Genomic DNA, 6,000 nt, shown 5'->3' on the forward strand with positions numbered 1-6,000 from the left:
GATCAGCCCAGAACTACACGGCAGGACCTGGTCAATGACCTGAAGAGAGCTGGGACCACAGTCTCAAAGAAAACCATTAGTAACACACTACGCCGTCATGGATTAAAATCCTGCAGTGCATGCAAGGTCCCCCTGCTCAAGCCAGCGCATGTCCAGGCCCATCTGAAGTTTGCCAATGACCATCTGGATGATCCAGAGGAGGAATTGGAGAAGGTCATGTGGTCTGATGAGACAAAAATAGAGCTTTTTGGTCTAAACTCCACTCGCCGTGTTTGGAGGAAGAAGGATGAGTACAACCCCAAGAACACCATCCCAACCGTGAAGCATGGAGGTGGAAACATCATTCTTTGGGGATGCTTTTCTGCAAAGGGGACAGGACGACTGCACCGTATTGAGGGGAGGGTGGATGGGGCCATGTATCGTGAGATCTTGGCCAACAACAACCTTCCCTCAGTAAGAGCATTGAAGATGGGTCGTGGCTGGGTCTTCCAGCATGACAACGACCCGAAACACACAGCCAGGGCAACTAAGAAGTGGCTCCGTAAGAAGCATCTCAAGGTCCTGGAGTGGCCTAGCCAGTCTCCAGACCTGAACCCAATAGAAAATATTTGGAGGGAGCTGAAAGTCCGTATCCTGAAAGATCTGGAGAAGGTCTGTATGGAGGAGTGGGCCAAAATCCCTGCTGGTCAAGACCTACAGGAAACGTATGATCTCTGTAATTGCAAACAAAGGTTTCTGTACCAAATATTAAGTTCTGCTTTTCTGATGTACAGTGGGGAAAAAAGGATTTAGTCAGCCACCAATTGTGCAAGTTCTCCCACTTAAAAAGATGAGAGAGGCCTGTAATTTTCATCATAGGTACACGTCAACTATGACAGACAAATTGAGAAAAAAAAATCAAAAAATCACATTGTAGGATTTTTAATGAATTTATTAGCAAATTATGGTGGAAAATAAGTATTTGGTCACCTACAAACAAGCACGTTTTCTGGCTCTCACAGACCTGTAACTTCTTCTTTAAGAGGCTCCTCTGTCCTCCACTCGTTACCTGTATTAATGGCACCTGTTTGAACTTGTTATCAGTATAAAAGACACCTGTCCACAACCTCAAACAGTCACACTCCAAACTCCACTATGGCCAAGACCAAAGAGCTGTCAAAGGACACCAGAAACAAAATTGTAGACCTGCACCAGGCTGGGAAGACTGAATCTGCAATAGGTAAGCAGCTTGGTTTGAAGAAATCAACTGTGGGAGCATTTATTAGGAAATGGAAGACATACAAGACCACTGATAATCTCCCTCGATCTGGGGCTCCACACAAGATCTCACCCCGTGGGGTCAAAATGATCACAAGAACGGTGAGCAAAAATCCCAGAACCACACGGGGGGACGTAGTGAATGACCTGCAGAGAGCTGGGACCAAAGTAACAAAGCCTACCATCAGTAACACACTACGCTGCCAGGGACTCAAATCCTGCAGCGCCAGACGTGTCCCCCTGCTTAAGCCAGTACATGTCCAGGCCCATCTGAAGTTTGCTAGAGTGCATTTGGATGATCCAGAAGAGGATTGGGAGAATGTCATATGGTCAGATGAAACCAAAATAGAACTTTTTAGTAAAAACTCAACTCGTCGTGTTTGGAGGACAAAGAATGCTGAGTTGCATCCAAAGAACACCATACCTACTGTGAAGCATGGGGGTGGAAACATCATGCTTTGGGGCTGTTTTTCTGCAAAGGGACCAGGACGACTGATCCGTGTAAAGGAAAGAATGAATGAGGACATGTATCGTGAGATTTTGAGTGAAAACCTCCTTCCATCAGCAAGGGCATTGAAGATGAAACGTGGCTGGGTCTTTCAGCATGACAATGATCCCAAACACACTGCCCGGGCAACGAAGGAGTGGCTTCGTAAGAAGCATTTCAAGGTCCTGGAGTGGCCTAGCCAGTCTCCAGATCTCTACCCCATAGAAAATCTTTGGAGGGAGTTGAAAGTCCGTGTTGCCCAGCGACAGCCCCAAAACATCACTGCTCTAGAGGAGATCTGCATGGAGGAATGGGCCAAAATACCAGCAACAGTGTGTGAAAACCTTGTGAAGACTTACAGAAAACGTTTGACCTGTGTCATTGCCAACAAAGGGTATATAACAAAGTATTGAGAAACTTTTGTTATTGACCAAATACTTATTTTCCACTATAATTTGCAAATAAATGCATAAAAAATCCTACAATGTGATTTTCTGGATTTTTGTTTCTCATTTTGTCTGTCATAGTTGACGTGTACCTATGATGAAAATTACAGGCCTCTCTCATCTTTTTAAGTGAGAGAACTTGCACAATTGGTGGCTGACTAAATAATTTTTCCCCCACTGTATCAAATACTTATGTCATGCAATAAAATGGCAATTAATTACTTAAAAATCATACAATGTGAGAGATTCCGTCTCTCACAGTTGAAATGTACCTATGATAATAATTACAGACCTCTACATGCTTTGTAAGTAGGAAAACCTGCAAAATCGGCAGTGTATCAAATACTTGTTCTCCCCACTGTATATATGTATATAACTCAACAAACAAACTAAAAACAACTAAACTCAGCCAAAAAATAAACGTCCCTTTTTCAGGATAATTTGTAAAAATCCAAATAACTTCACAGATCTTAATTGTAAATGGTTTAAACATTGTTTCCCATGCTTGTTCAATGAACCGTAAACAATTAATGAACATGCAACTGTGGAACGGTCTTTAAGACACTAACAGCTTACAGACGGTAGGCAATTAAGGTCACAGTTATGAAAACTTAGGACACTGAAGAGGCCTTTCTACTGAGGGCTTGTAGGCCTGTTGTAAGGCAGGTCCTCACCAGACATCACCGGCAACAACGTCGCCTGTGGGCACAAACCCACTGTCGCTGGAACAGACAGGACTGACAAAAAGTGCTCTTCACTGACGAGTCGCGGTTTTGTCTCACCAGAGGTGATGGTCGGATTCGCGTTTATCGTCGAAGGAATGAGCGTTACACTGAGGCCTGTACTCTGGAGCGGGATCGATTTGGAGGTGGAGGGTCCATCATGGATTGGGGCGGTGTGTCACAGCATCATCGGACTGAGCTTGTTGTCATTGCAGGCAATCTCAATGCTGTGCGTTACAGGGAAGACATCCTCCTCCCTCATGTGGTACCCTTCCTGCAGGCTCATCCTGACATGACCCTCCAGCATGACAATGCCACCAGCCATAATGCTCGTTCTGTGTGTGATTTCCTGCAAGACAGGAATGTCAGTGTTCTGCCATGGCCAGCGAAGAGCCCGGATCTCAATCCCATTGAGCACGTCTGGGACCTGTTGGATCGGAGGGTGAGGGCTAGGGCCATTCCCCCCCAGAAATGTCCAGGAACTTGCAGGTGCCTTGGTGGAAGAGTGGGGTAACAACTCACAGCAAGAACTGGCAAATCTGGTGCAGTCCATGAGGAGGAGATGCACTGCAGTACTTAATGCAGCTGGTGGCCACACCAGATACTGACTGTTACTTTTGATTTTGACCCCCCCTTTGTTCAGGGACACATTATTCAATTTCTGTTAGTCACAGGTCTTTGGAACTTGTTCAGTTTGTGTCAGTTGTTGAATCTTGTTATGTTCATACAAATATTTACACATGTTAAGTTTGCTGAAAATAAACACAGTTGACTGTGAGAGGACATTTATTTTTTTGCTGAGTTTAGATTTGTCATATGGCTGGCGATCAGGAGCAACTTTCCTTTGTATATGAAAATCAGCCCCATACCTCTTTACAAGTTTTTTGGTCCCACTTATCAGTAAAATGTTGAGACCTCCTACTTTCTTTTGCAATCAATCCTGCTAGTGTATAATAGTGTTTGACAGTTATTTTGAAAGAATCCAATACTTACATTTGTTTTCTGAGTTTAAAAAAATTCAAACCTTCCCAAGCAGAATCAAGAGATAGTATATCGTGTTGCATCTGTCCCTTAAGTCACCCAATATAACTGTTTATGGAGAGATAACAAAATCGTGTAAAACAGGGAGTAACCACTCTTGTACTTTTGCCCAAAACTGTGAGGCAATACCAGAAAATGTCACAACAAAAACCGCACAAAGGGGATCCTTCGATAACCCATGTTTGTAAAATCTTGTTAGTTGCCAGAAATGTGTACAATATCTTCAGCTGAAACGTTCGGATAGTGGTCTCTGTTTTATAAATCAAACCAAAAACCTGTTCGCAAGGGATGGGAGTATCAAACTGCTTTAAGAGTGGATTTTGTGTGGGATGGCAACCAATTTATTTTCCAAATGAACATTTATTTATTTTATCTCTAGTTAACCATCTGTGAGATTTAATAAAGTCTAAAAACAGTTTCTCTTTTATTTCCTTAACTTTTACTTCCATTCTGTTGGAATTGCTGCAAGTAACTGATTGTAATTATGATTTGTACACAGTGTACAAAACATTAGGAACACCTGCTCTTTCCATGACAGACTAACCAGGTGAATCAAGGTGAAAGCTATGATCCCTTACTGATGTCACTTGTTAAATCCACTTCAATCAGTGTAGATGAAAGGGAAGAGACAGGTTAAAGAAGGATTATTAATTGAGACATGGATTGTGTGTGTGCCAATCAGAGGGTGAATGGGCAAGACAAAATATTTGTGTCTTTGAACAGGGTGTGGTAGTAGGTGCCAGATGCACCGGTTTGTGTGTGTGTCAAGAACTGCAACGCTGCTGGGTTTTTCATGCTAAACCGTTTCCCGTGTGTATCAAGAATGGTCCACCACCCAAAGGACATCCAGCCAACTTGACACAACTGTGGGATGCATTGGAGTTAACATGGGCCAGAATCCCTGTGGAATTCTTTCGACACCTTGAGTCCACGCCCTGACCAATTGAGGCTGTTCTGAGAACAAAAGGGGTGCAACTCAATATTAGGAAGGTATTCCTAATGTTTTGTACACTGTGTAATATTCCTATACATTGTGCACAGTGTTTTAAATAAAATAAAAATCCCTATCAATTATATTATTAAAAAAATAAGATCCTGGCCTCCCGAGTGGTGCAGCGTTCTAAGGCACTGCCTCGCAGTGATTGAGGCGTCAATACAGACCTGGGTTCGATCCTAGGCTGTGTGACAGCTGGCCGTGACCTGGAGACCCATAAGGCGGCGCACAATTGTGATAACCTGTCTATTGCATTATTCATTTTTGATCACTAACTACCAATATATAATGTTTCTCAGGGCATATGACTGCCATGCCTCTTTTTGTGTGAAGATTACCCCATTTTTACCACAGGGAGGCAGTGGTATTCCTTAAAATCTCATATGAAAACCATAGGCACTTTAATTTGTATAGTAATTGCCCAATTGAAGGAGGAGTACAGTGCCAGATAATCATTGTGATTTTGGTGTGTGTCATCGTGACAGACCCAGTCACGATTTGTCTTTTCACAGGTCATCCGGAGTGTGTGTGTCATGAAGACACACACATAGAGAGCGATACTTCAATAAGCTACTGAAGGTTCTTTATTTGTCAATGATACCATAGAGAAAGACGCCCAGACAAACACACAAGTAACTTTGCCTCTTTCTTTGTTTCTCTATAATGCCTCTTTCTTTCTCCGTCCCTATTCCAATAGTCACATCAGCAGTTCAGTGAAGGGGATCAAGGCTGCTTGTTTGATAACTTTTGATGAGTCACTGTTGCTTTTGGCGTCTCTCTTTGTGAATTTGAGAGAGCCTTCAGTCAATACGATTAAAGATAACTTTTTTTGTGATAGGGCATTTTGATAAGGCATTTCATATTTACTATTCACGTAGGGCCGGATTCAGACTTAGGAAATGTACACCTTTCCTACGCACTTCTCAGTAGGTATTCAGACTTACCTTAAGCAGGTGCGTAGCGGGCTTTCCAGGCGTGGGTCCCTTGCGTGCTCTGAATACATTTAATTAAACCGCTGAAAACCCTCCCACTTGCTGGCCAACCGATGTTCTC

Source organism: Coregonus clupeaformis, chromosome 12, assembly GCF_020615455.1.
Source record: "Coregonus clupeaformis isolate EN_2021a chromosome 12, ASM2061545v1, whole genome shotgun sequence".
NCBI lineage: Eukaryota > Metazoa > Chordata > Actinopteri > Salmoniformes > Salmonidae > Coregonus > Coregonus clupeaformis.